The following is a 13,890-nucleotide window of genomic DNA, read 5'->3' as shown; positions in this document are numbered from 1 at the left end:
GAGGAACAGAACTCTAATCATTAGAAAATTATGAACTGGCATATAACTATATTCAGGGTCACAGCTAAATTAAAGTATTGATTTAGATCAAGATTTCCCCTCCCCCTCTCCTTGCTAATGCTTCCAGAATTTTTTTTTTTAAAAAACATCTGTATGTTATAATTTACGGTGAAGATCAATTCTGTTATCAATTGACCCTGCTTAGAAATCTGCACAATCTTAAATTAACTAACTTGAGATGTTTGAAATGGAGAGAAAGTATTCAACCCCCCCTAAAATAATCTCATTTTAAATCACAGATATACATATATATTTATGGGTACTACGTATGCCACCCTTCAAAATAACACAGCGAGGAAAGTCCCATGTTGTGCCAAATGAGTAATGTCAGACCTGGGTCTGCTTACCTACTAAAATTTATTGAGATCTCTAAAGAAATCAATGACTTAACCAAAAACCAGTAAATAAAGTGTAGTATAATCAAAGCCTGGGGGATTAAGGTAATGAATCTTCAATTATTAAATCTATACTCTTTAATTACAGGTAGCATCTCTCCCTTTTCACAAGCCATCTCTAAATCTGTCTTAACACCATATTTTTAACATTCCTGGAAGCCTTAGGAACGTAAGATCAAAGGGACATCTCAGATTGTAAGATTTTCTGTTTGCAGCTGCAGCCAGATTGATGCCTTTGTAATTTTGCAAGCAGGACACAAAAGAATCAGCACCAGACCTATATAGATAATGGGGAAGCCTATTAGTAACCTTTACTACACAGGCGAAAGTATCTATTCATTTCTACCCTCTCCTTTGGTTAAACCACTGACTTTTTTGTTACTTTCTTTTACTTTTTTTTTGCAAATCATCTTTACAGTATTGGTTTCTTTTAATTCATAGAATACATTCTATGAATACATTCTATGAATACATTCATAGAATCACATTATAATATCTCAGTTCTCCTATGGTTAAACATGTCTTTCAAAATAATAATAAAGAAAACAAAAACAAAAATTTGTTCTTAATCGCTTGATTCATTCATACGCCTTTTATACTTGACTTCCCTCCCCTTCTTACTTGGGTCCTAAGTTTTACTTATTTGAATGCCTATCTTAACATGTCCATGAGCGTTAAAACTTTTCCTGTTTTTCCAGTATATTTTAGTATTTTTTTCTTACAGAAGTTATTCCAAACCAGTCAAAATTTCAATGTCCCCATAACAGTCTTTCAAATATTGTTTGAATATGTTCCAATCTTTTTAAAATTTGTTTTGTTTGATCGCTTATCTGCCCAGTCAACTTGTCCATCTCTGCGTACTCCATTAATTTGGTCAACCAAAATCTTTTTTGGTCAGTAAACATTCCCTTTTCCAGTTCTGTGCAATCACAGTGGTGTTGGCGTACATGAATACTTTCTTTAAATCTTTTGGAATCTCATTTCCCACAATCCCCAATAGGAATGCTTCTGGTTTGGTGGGGGGGAATTAAACCACTGACTAATCCTAAAGAGGACCTGTTCTCTTATCATATGACTGCTAAGTTTATTCCACAGACTTAGGTGATTTAATTTGCATGCATTCTGAAAATCCAAAATCTTAACCATTGTTTGCTTTTTAATTTTGATGCACACTGTTTGGAAACTTCCGTCATTAAGCAGCATATAAATAGATTAAATAAATAAATATGAAATGGCTGTGTTCCCATTAAACAAGTAAAAAAAGGTAAAGGTAAAGGTACCCCTGCCCGTACAGGCCAGTCGTGTCCGACTCTAGGGTTGTGCAGCCATCTCACTTAAGAGGCCAGGGGCCAGCGCTGTCCGGAGACACTTCCGGGTCACGTGGCCAGCATGACGAAGCTGCTCTGGTGAGCTGGCACCAGCGCAGCACACGGAAACACCGTTTACCTTCCCACTATAAAGCGGTACCTATTTATCTACTTGCACTTAGGGGTGCTTTCGAACTGCTAGGTGGGCAGGAGCTGGGACCGAAAGACGGGAGCTCACCCCGCCGCGGGCATTCGAACCGCCGACCATACGATCGGCAAGTCCTAGGCACTTAGGTTTTACCCACAGCGCCACCCGCGTCCCATTAAACAAGTAGCCTTGCTTTATTCAGCTCAAATTCTCCCTCCTCTCTCCTCTCACATTGCTAGGTCAATGACGGAAGTTTTCCCTTTCGGTTCCCTGCTTTGTCTGAACATTCAGATTGTGGTTTAACACTAACTATAGCCAATTTCAAAGCCAGCCACCTTCAAACAATGGCCATAGTTAAACCGCATTACCTAATTCAGACAAAATAAGAAGCCACAGTTTGCTAAAAACTGAAAGCAAACCTTCTGAATTCTTCCTCCCAGCTGTTTGAGATGAAGAGAAGGAAAAGGGAGCCCACAATCTTGTGGCTCACCATGGTTCTTCTAGACCATAGTTTATTGTTGCATGCACATATAACCATTGTCTACTGAATCATCTTTGTTTGTTTGTTCAAACTCTCAAAGAATTCTTAGAAGTTAGTGAAACAGGACTTCCATTACTTTTATTATTTAATTTGTTATTTATACAATTCCCATTTTAAAAAATGAAACATGTAAAACAGTTCTGGTGGCAGCACAGACCCTGCAAACAAATTCTCCTAACGGAAGTGCAGATTTCTAAGTCTGCTAAAATTGTACGCACATTTGAATAAATGCAATTAACCTTTTATTTTGTTGCCATAAACAGGATGGATGGCTTTCCACCAAGCAGCCAGCCCTCAAGGAACACAATGATTTTGAATAATTGTTTTTAAAAATCCGTACAGCTTCATTCTGCTATATACAGAATCCCTGAGAGATCATCTCATCACCTCCATGTTCTAAGATGACCTTTAAGATAGACACAGGATAAATACGCCACCTTCGCACCAAATCAAGTCTGCGAGGGTGCGCAGACAGTAGGACTGTGCAAACGTGCCTCAATCCATTTTGAGATTAATTCACACCTTCATCCAGTGTTTTCTGTTCAGCTGCAGCTGGTTTATTTTGCTGCTGCGGAGATACACTTCTTTTTTTTTTACGTATATCATAGCAAACTGACTTCCAATGTTGACGGATACGGTAGATTAATTAGTTTACCATTACCCATCTTTAGGAGGGAGAGGTTGTAAGTCCAATATAGAAATAAATAAAACCCAGGGCATATTCATGCCGTCAGGCACTATGACAACAGAATACCGGACTAAATTAAGTTTTGGCTTTATCCAGCAGAGCTCTCCTTATGTTCTTATGGTGATCATTTGCACTTGGTACATAGTTTCCTTAACTATTTTCCAGTTATTGTTTCAAAGGTTGTTGTTTTTCGTTTTTTAAGTCTGACTAGTGTGGTTAACATATAATTTCACTCTGTTCCTATTGAGCCCAAATACTGTATTTTCCCATTAGACCACAATCAATCCAGGCTGCAATTATCTCCATACACAACAGTTGAAGGGTATGGGGTTTCTTTTCCAAGAATTCATTGTTTTGTGATGTTGACACATAGTTGTAATTTCCAGTAAGGCCTGCATTATATCAAAATGGCTGCACTAGCCTGTCCAGCTGTGGTTGATGGAAATTACTGCAGGGCAACAGTGGTATCTGAGAAAAAGCAATGGGAACATCATTATAGTGGTCCATTTAGCAGGGTCAGGGATGCAATATCAGTATAAGTCTCTGAATGTGAAGACTGTCAGTGAATTGGATCTCCTAAGGGGAAGTCTGGAAGACCTATGATATGAGCCATTTTGGCAAAGCTCTGCAGATCAGGAAATATCAGAGATCAATATTTTATGCTAAATCATCTCTTAGGTGAAGTGATCTACATGCTCACTGACATTTTCTACATACTAATATAACCTCATATCAACTAGATTATTAGTTAAGCATCTAAGCCCTTTCCCACAAGGAGTATAGCATACAGTGGTACCTCGGGTTACATACGCTTCAGGTTACAGACTTCACTAACCCAGAAATAGTACCTCGGATTAAGAACTTTGCTTCAGGATGAGAACAGAAATCGTGCTCCGGTGGCGCGGCAGCAGCAGGAGGCCCCATTAGCTAAAATGGTGCTTTGGGTTAAGAACAGTTTCAAGTTAAGAACGGACCTCTGGAACGAATTAAGTACTTAACCCGAGGTACCACTGTATAGCATACTAGGCATTTTGCCCCCCTCATATCTCTGCCTGCAGCCATTACATTCACTCTTTTAACATATTTATTTCTTATTTATAAAATGTGTTTGTAAGCCTTCTGCAGAGCCACACCCTCACAAAACAACATGCATAGAAAGGAAGATACAAGTTACATTAGGTAGATTAGATAGGTGTACAATTGCCAAGAGAAAACTGCTGTGAATCACATAAGGCATTAACACTCTTTAGGAAAGGCAACAGTAAAGGCTTTCAAGGTGCTCTTAAAAGCCAATATATAAGGGAGGCCCAAACACAAGTCATTTGGAAAGGAGTTCCATAACCATGGGGCCACTAGCAAGAAGGCCCTGTATCTCATGCACACCAACCTTATCAATGAACATGCAAATTAGATGTCCAGAGCAGGCACCTCACCTTGGACTTCTAATCTGTTGTGAGGCAGTAGGTTTGCAATCTGGTAAGAGTGTACCTGTTGCTTGGCCCTATTTATAAATAAGCCAAATATTTAAAAATGCCCTAAGTCTCCAGCGATTTCTCTTTCAAAGGAAAGCAAAACCCAGTTGGTGATGTCCCTGAAATTTCCCCTACATGGAACAATATTGATACACAGACACCCTCCCACGCTCACCAACGACATCCCCTCCAGGCAGGAGATGGTGGGGGGAGACCTGCCTACTTAAGCCCATCTTCTGGAAACATCTCCAGTTAGTATCTTCTGTGATAACCAGTCACCTGTACCAGTCACCACTGTGGTGTTGTGGTTAAGAGCGGTAGACTCATAATCTGGGGAACTGGGTTCGCGTCTCCGCTCCTCCACATGCATCTGCTAGGTGACCTTGGGCTAGTCACACTTCTCTGAAGTCTCTCAGCCCCACTCACCTCACAGAGTGTTTGTTGTGCGGGAGGATGGGAAAGGAGAATGTTAGCCGCTTGGAGACTCCTTCAGGTAGTGATAAAATGGGATATCAAATCCAAACTCTTCTTCTTCTTCTTACTCAATCAAAGAAATACTTTGATTGAATCATTGGTTGACATGGCTTGACCACATAAGAAGTCTCTACAGAATCCCATCTTACAAACACAAACTAATAATAATAATAATAATAATAATAATAATTTATTTATACCCTGCCCCAGCCACTCTGGGTGATTCCCAAAAGAATATTAAAAACATAATAAAACATCAAACATTAAAAACTTCCCTAAACAGGGCTGCCTTCAAATGTCTTCTAAAAGTCCTATAGTTGTTTATTTCCATCTGATGGGAGGGCGTTCCACAGGGCAGGCGCCACTACCGAGAAGGCCCTCTGCCTGGTTCCCTGCAACCTCACTTCTCGCAGTGAGGGAACTGCCAGAAGGCCCTCAGCGCTGGACCTCAGTGTCCGGGCTGAGCGATGGGGATGGAGATGCTCCTTCAGGCGTACTGGGCCGAGGCAGTTTAGGGCTTTGAATTGTGCTCAGAAATGTAATAGGAGCCAATGATAAGCTTGGAGAGGACCCAAAGATATCCTCTAGGCTACCCACTCCAACCTACCTAATCCTGTAACAATATTTTTACGTTGGCATCCAAATGTGACCACACAATAGCTAGGATCCAAAGAACCACTTTTCAGCCACCTTCTTCCTCTTTCCCCATAAAGCTGCTCCTGTGGCTTGCAGACGTTTGGGTACAGCATCCCAGTAAGGGCTTAGAAAAGGGGATTGGAAAACTCCCATGCCCAAAAGCACTCGGTGTGCACAAACAAAAGGATCTTGGCTAGCACGTCCTAAGAATCCGTTCCGAATGTCTGCTGCTACAATCCAAGTAAAACGATTGCTCACCTTATTCACTCCAAGGAGTTAACAGTCCAGGACACTGAAAAGAAAAGAGGGAATCACTAACTCACTCATTCTGCTCAAGAATTAATGCACGCTAAAAATGCTTTTGTAAGCTTAAAATGAAACCAATTTTATTTTCTTTAAGATCATGCATTCGCCAAACGAAAACATAAATCTGATGTAATAACCTACAACAGAAATGAAACTTGACACATTTCCCTGTTACCAGATGCAAAACTGAGGAGATCTAAGAATAAAATGCATGTCTTCAAAGTCTTATAATTTTAAACACTGTTATTTGTCTAGTTCCCATTGAACATACGCCTGCTTAATAGAAGGGGTTTAACTGAAAGCTAAGTTAAACTGTATTGGATACAATAGTGGCAATCGTATGTAAAACTCATTCCTTGTTAATCAAACAATTAAGTAATTCAGAATCCAAACATCAAGAACACACACCTTAGGTTTCTACAAGATTGTGTAGCCTACACATTTTTTACACTCACCACTTCTACCAATTATGATGTTCAAACACAGCATGACATTTTGAGATGGTATCTCTTTTTAAGTAAGTGTAATGCAGCCAGGGCAATTTAAGAAGCTTACTGAACACCCTGGACAAGACAACTCCATTCCACATTAGTTATACTCTCACAAGGAAGGGACACGGGTGGCGCTGTGATCTAAACCACTGAGCCTCTTGGGCTTGCCGATCGGAAGGTCAGTGGTTCGAATCCGCACGACAGGGTGAGCTCCTGTTGCTCTGTCCCAGCTTCTGCCAACCTAGCAGTTCGAAAGCACGCCAGTGCAAGTAGATAAATAGGTACCGCTGTGATGGGAAGGTAAACGGCGTTTCCGTGTGCTCTGGCACTCGTCCCGATGTCCTGTTGCACCAGAAGCGGTTTAGTCCTGCTGGCCACATGACCCGGAAAGCTGTCTGTGGACAAACGCCAGCTCCCTCGGCCTGAAAAGTGAGATGAGCGCCTCACCCCATAATCGCCTCTGACTGGACTTAACTGTCCAGGGGTCCTTTACCTTTACCTTACCTTACTTTCACAAGTTTCAAAGAAATGAAAAGTCAACTGCTCTTTGTCTCCACTACGTTACCCATACTAAGGCAGGGTATTCACCTAATAAGTCCTATGGTGAAATAGCAGTCCACTGGGAGAGGAAAGAGGAGACCATTCTGTATAGCAAGCTGAAATGTTTTTGCAGGCAGACTGATCAGAAGAGCATAACATCGAGTCTTTCCCCATCCATTCCCAGAATTCTTGCGGAGGGAATGGGTTTTAAAGCTATGTTGCATACACAGCGTAAGAATTAAAACAAAAGAACTAGACTTTAAGGCTCTACAGCAGACAGGATTTACAAGCAGTACAAAATAATAGTTTTAACTTAGGTTAGTTTAATGGCAAAGAATCTAATCAACTGTTAAGAAACTTAGCTGACCCTCCTTTGGAGAGAAAAAAATTAATTCAGGAGCAGGTAGCTAAAATGGTGGGATCCCTATATTGTTGCTCTATGCAAGGTTTCCCAGACTTGGCTCACCAGCTGTTTTCGAACTCCCACAACTCCCACCATTCCAGTTGTCAGGGATGATAGGAACTGTAGTCCAAAACAGCAGTAAACCTAAATTTGGGAAACTTTGCTCTATTGTATTGCCCTATTAGTCTGGCTCTGAATAAGCCAACCCTAAAAGAAAGGCAAAAGATAGAAAAACATGATTTGAAACTGGATGCAGAATTCTGCTGAAGTTATTACTGGCTGCAAACTAGAAAAGCAGTCAATTTGAATTATTAGCAATGGGAAAGATGGTACATTAAGTTCTATTCATTTCAAACTTCTTTTTTAAAAAATGACAATTTAATATGGTGACATTTACCCGAGACACAGCTGTTCACTTAGCTTTGGCTACTTAATACATAGATGTCAATGCTAGAGGCAAGCTCAAAGCTTCCACGGAAATGGGAAGAAGAAGAAGAAGAAGAAGAAGAAGAAGAAGAAGAAGAAGAGGAGGAGTTTGGATTTGATGTCCCGCCCTTCACTCCTTTTAAGGAGTCTCAAAGCGGCTAACATTCTCCTTTCCCTTCCTCCCCACAACAAACACTCTGTGAGGTGAGTGGGGCTGAGAGACTTCAGAGAAGTGTGACTGGCCCAAGGTCACCCAGCAGCTGCATGTGGAGGAGCGGAGACGCGAACCCGGTACCCCAGATTACGAGACTACCGCTCTTAACCACTACACCACACTGGCCAGACACTGAGGTCCAGCTCCGAGGGCTTTCTGGCAGTCCCCTCACTGTGAGAAGAGGGCCTTCTCAGTAGTGGCGCCCGCCCTGTGGAACACCCTCCCATCAGATGTCAAGGAAATAAGCAAATATCTGACTTTTAGAAAGACATCTGAAGGTAGCCATGTTTGGGGAAGTTTTTAATGTTTGATGTTTTATTGTATTTTGAATACATTGGTACCTCGGGTTACAGACGCTTCAGGTTACAGACTCCACTAACCCGGAAGTAGTAACTCGGGTTAAGAACTTTGCTTTAGGATGAGAACAGAAATCGTGTGGCGGCGGCGCAGCGGCAGCGGGAAGCCCCATTAGCTAAAGTGGTGCTTCAGGTTAAGAACAGTTCCAGGTTAAGAACGGACCTCCAGAATGAATTAAGTTCTTAACCCGAGGTACCACTGTATTCTGTTGGGAACAGCCCAGAGTGGCTGAGGAAACCCAGCCAGATGGGTGGGGTATAAATATTATTATTATCATTATCATTATTATTATTATTAGCTAATCAATAATCAGCTGCAGGTGGAGCCACTTCATCTTCTCCCCCTTCAGGCTGCTGTTCAGCAGGCGAAGCTGACCCTTGGCCCATGACAATTATACCTTGGATGCCATATATCACAATATGACTATCCTCGATTAAAAAAGTTGGGTACACACCATATATCTGAAGCACCCCCCGCAAAAGAATCCTCGGAATGCTAGCTTCTTAAGGGTGCCAAGATCTACATCTGTGGGTGGTAAACTAAAACTTCCAGATTATTTGGGTGAAATAATGCACTTTCAGTGTATAGTGGCAACACAGAGACTGAATTAATCTCCATGCCAGCCAACACTCCGGGGATAGGGATAGGGAGGAGGCCAGGGAGAGCTCCGTTCTTTATAGCCAATTCCAAATATAGTTAGATGACATTCATATGGCAGTATACCAATAACCTATGTTTGTACTTTAGAAGGTAATTATTTCCTTCTAACTATACAATTACCGTAGAATAAAAATACTAGTGACCTTGATTTAAGCAACGCAGCCCTTGAATATTTCAAGATAAGCTTCCCACATCGGTAAAAGCTGAGAGGAGGGTCACAAGGGAGAACCATTTAGCCTAAGTCCCAGCATGATTTTACAGCCCACTTCTAAGATCCTCAAGCCTTTTTAAAGAGCTTTTGTTATTTGGAATATTTCCAGTAAGCACTAAGCATTAAAACAGCACCTGTGCAGCTGCTAAGTTGAATCACCTGTTTGTTGCCCTAGAGAATTAAAAAAGCATTTAATACAATATTATAGAAAGTTGACACAGAGAGAGAGAGACCAGAAGGAAAAAGAGAGAAAGCAGGGTGGGGAAGAACCTGTTTCACACTTCTAAAAAGAATGTGTTTAATTTGCCACTGGAGGAAAAGCCCACTAACATGGAAACTGAAAGCAGTATTCTGAATGTGAGGGAAGAGACTTTCCTCACTCACCCTGATTCAGCACCTTTCTGACTTGTATCACCTTTCTGGCTTCCATCAGTTATGTCCTGCCTTTCTAAATGTGACTAAGGCTACGATCCAAGCTGACTGACTAGGAATAAGACCACTACATATATTAAACTCCTCTGATTAAATATTAACTCTGTTTCTCCCTCCCTCCCTGCCTCCCACCACTTCTCTCTCTCTCTCTCTCTCTCTCTCTCACACACACACACACACCCTTGACATGGCTTGTTAAGTGCCAAAAGTGGAAGCAACACAATTTGTTGCCTCCAGTTCCCTGTGTTATTTATTGCAATCCAGAGGATGCAGAGTAATTGGAAAGCTGATAAGCTCCTCCACACATACGTTAAAATGAGATTTAAGTTAGCGCTCCGAAAGAGTCCTGGGGGATTCTAAATGAAAGTTTTATAAGCACTGATATATGCACATATTATTAACTCCAGTCGTAATACCTTATTTAAACAATTAGCCTCCACTTCAAAGAATCGGCCCCACTGAAATTTTGCAGGATGACTCCTCGGCGCCAGGTCTCATTCTCACAGCCAACCGCAGCAAAACCGGAGTCGGTTATTATTATTATTATTATTATTATTATTATTATTATTATTTATATACCGCCCTATACCCAGAGGTCTCAGTTACGGGAAGGAAGCCGCTTACATTCTGCTTGGTAATCCACTTCCCCAGTATTCAAGGCTGCCCCTTCCCCACTTTTTTGCGGGGAGGGGGCAGGGAAAGGAAGCAGCACTCCACAGCCATAATCAAGGAGTCTTGTCTGCTGGGAATATAATTAGAATTCCCTGCCAGAGCTTCCCCTTCTGATAAAGGTGTACTCAGCATGTGTGTATACTAAAAAATTCCACATTGCTGTTCTTGGCATTTAATTAGGGGGTAAAGTAAAACGTGCAGGACTGGAATTTTAAGTGTTGGTTTAATAACCTTTATCCAGCTCATTTCTCAATGATTTTCTTCCTCTCTGGAGAGGCTTCTAATGTCAAACTGTGGTATTAAGGTGAGTCATGGTTACTGAAGAGGCACAAGGAAAGTACATGACAGAATTTCTTAATTTTAAGATTGCTGGCGGGGTGGGGAGGGGCGTTGTGCAGAAGAAGCTGAAGTCTTCCCTTCATTTCAGAAATAACACAGAGAAAGTTTATACCTCATGAGCAGTAGGGGAAATGGGAGGTGGCACTCAAGACTTGAAAACATAAGAATAGCTTACCTAGTCCAGCATCCTTTTCTCACAGTGGCCTAACAAATGCCCTTGGAAAGCTTGCAAACAGCACAATTCTCCCCTTTGCCGGCATCAACAACTTGTCTTCAGAAGCGTATTGTCTCCCATTGTGGTGGCAGAGGAGAGCCATCGTGGCCAGTTGGTTATTTTTAACAAGTACGGAATGATAATCTTGCCCGCATCAAGGACAAAATGCCGTCCACACCAGTTTTATCCTTTTATTTGTTGAAATTTATAGCTCACCCTACCGCAGAAGGTTTCCTGCAGTATCAGAAGATTTGTAAAACAGAATGATTATTGATATTGCTTTTTAAAGCTTTCGTTTGAAGATAATGTAAAGCAGTCGGATGAGAAGGCAGCTAAAGTATGCGGTGCTTCTTATTCTCAGCCTCTGAGGGATGTATCCACGGTTGGTGAAACTAAGAGAAAACTTAATTGGTAGCTCCATTAATTGGGTGGAACTTAGTTGAAATTAACAGAAAATGTTTGCTTAAACAAAAAGCCACTTTCACAATGTACTCTGGTCCAGAATTTGATGGCACACTGGAGGAAGAGAAGGAGTCCCCAAACTGAGGGACAGTCAAATGTAGTACTTCTTTATACATTGTTCAATGCTCTTGATAAGCGGAGAGTATGCCCAGGATCAGAGTTAGTTACAGAAAGAGTAGATTTCCCTGCCAACCAACAGAAAGACCACATTATCCACACGTCAACTGACATCCCACACTGGAACACCAAATAATCCCAAGTGCAGGGATATAGCGATATCCACTCTTTCCTGGGATTTTGTGGAGGGGGGTGGGCTTTCCCCACACGAGTGTTTGCAGCAGTTTGATGGTGCAGGAGCATGGGAAGGACAGAGAGGGAGGCAAGAAGAGCAGCAACACTTTCCCGGTCTTTCTCTTCCCTGAAAGCTGCAGCCATTAGGACAGCAAGCAAGTCAGCCCCACCAGCATCCTCTGCAACGTCTGGCAGTTCCATGCGGTGGTACTTGTTAGGAACCTAAATTACGAATAATTTGTCATGTGTAGGCTCCAAGACACAAGAGCAGAGGAGGCAGTTCTCCTGATGCCATGGAGAAGGGGAGGCAGATTTAAATCCCAGAACTTCTTTGTGAAACGTGTCCACAGTTCAACACTCTCTCACTTTCTGTCTCCCAATCACCTTCTCCATGAAGCCCTTTGTTCTCACTTCTGAGGGAACAAAGAATAAGCAACCACATTCATTCACTCCCCTCCCCCATTACTGTTATCTTTGTTTTCTTTCTACCCATTGTCTCTGTTTCTTATGGAAACTAATTTTGTGTTCACCTGTGTCGGGAGCTTTAAAAAAAAAGCTTATGCAACTCTGCAAAGTGCCAAGTACACCAATGGCCCTGTTTAAGCAAACAAGTGAGAGCTGGACTATACAGAAGGCTGGTCGCTGAAGAATTGATGCTTTTGAATTATGGTGCTTGAGAGTCCCATGGACTGCAAGAAGATCAAACCTATCCATTCTGAAGGAAATCAGCTCTGAGTGCTCACTGGAAGGACAGATCATGAAGGTGAGGCTCCAATACTTTGGCCACCTCATGAGAAGAGAAGACTCCCTGGAAAAGACGCTGATGTTGGGAAAGATTGAGGGCACAAGGAGAAGGGGACGACAGAGGACAAGATGGCTGGACAGTGTTCTCGAAGCTACCAGCATGAGTTTGACCAAAGTGCGGGAGGCAGTGGAAGACAGGAGTGCCTGGCGTGCTCTGGTACATGGGGTCACGAGGAGTCGGACACGACTAAACGACTAAACAAGAACAACAAACAAATCTGAGCATAATAGTTTTGCACACAATCCAACAATGAGATAGGGGAACCAACTTTCTACCTTCCATACTTGATCTCATATGTGAAAAAAGACCAGGAAGAGAAACTTCAATGGCATGCCATGACTTTCATTTCCCTTCCTGGCTGCTGCCCCACAGTCGTTGCTTTTCACATCAAGGTCATCGCGGATACCTGCTTGCCAGCCGCATTTCCATCTGCAAACATCCCATCGGTTAGTGCTTGTTATTCGGAATCCAGGCTCTGCCCATCAGGGTAACTAGCTGGTAATCACAATGGAGCGATTGTTTTGAGCAACGGACAACCAAAGCTGCTGTTCTTTCTTTGTCATAGTGACAGCTTGAAGAAGGCTCACTCAGCCTTACTCTTCCCTGAGATTATAACTAAGTCGGGGGATGTCACGGAAGTTCGTCTTACAAAGTTTTCTTTGTATTCTATCTGCTGCCGACATCATCTACAAGCAGCGCACAAAAGAATCGCAGCCCTACAAATCCATTATTGAAGTTGATGAAAGCACAAAGCCAACAGCCTAATCTTTGTAGTCACAAACTGACCCTGCAAAAGGTAAGGGCAGCGAAGAGCATAGCATGTGATACGGCGACAATGCCGTTATGCTTACGATGCCACTCTCCACCGCAACCCTTGACTTGTTCTTTAAAGCTTCCCTTTTATACCTTTTATTTGTGCGTTGCAACACACCATGCTTATTTTAAGCTTCAAGATGAAACGTACACAAAGCTTGGTTTTAAAAGCCACCGGCTCAGTTGTTGATTATTATTGGACAGAAATACAATTCACAACCTTCATTTCTGGGAGGTGGAACAAACAAGGTGCATCAAAATGCAGACTGGATGGCTCAGTCCAGTCCAGTCCAGAGCATGAGTCTCTTAATCTCAGGACCGTAGGTTTGAGTCCCCTTATTTGGGCAAAAATATTCCTGCATTGCAGGGGGTTGGACTAAATCAGTGTTTCCCAACCTTTTTCTGACCGTGGCCCCCTTTCGACCTTGCTTCCTTCCTGTGCCCCCCCACGGGTGTAGCCAAGAGGGGCAGGGAAGCAGCTACCCTCCCAAAAAGTAAAAATCAATACAAAACTGAGGTTCTGTCCCCACTAA

The 13,890-nt window shown here is 42.2% G+C and overlaps 1 protein-coding gene across 4 annotated transcripts in view; it reads right to left on the bottom strand.

Annotated features, from left to right (window-relative positions):
• The window catches only part of FHIT (fragile histidine triad diadenosine triphosphatase), a 1,036,588-nt gene that overhangs the window by 862,143 nt on the left and 160,555 nt on the right, over positions 1-13,890 (bottom strand). For 2 of the 4 annotated variants that reach the window (XM_080995945.1, XM_080995946.1), the window contains exon 3: positions 5,980-6,013. The exons of the other annotated variants lie outside the window; for them this stretch is intronic. The gene's annotated coding sequence lies outside the window, so the exon portion shown is untranslated. The remainder of the gene's footprint in view (positions 1-5,979; positions 6,014-13,890) is intronic. 4 annotated transcript variants of the gene reach the window in all.

Source organism: Podarcis pityusensis, assembly GCF_964106645.2.
Source record: "Podarcis pityusensis genome assembly, chromosome: 2".
In the NCBI taxonomy this organism is placed as follows: domain Eukaryota; kingdom Metazoa; phylum Chordata; class Lepidosauria; order Squamata; family Lacertidae; genus Podarcis; species Podarcis pityusensis.
This window is presented reverse-complemented; position numbering and strand designations above follow the sequence as displayed.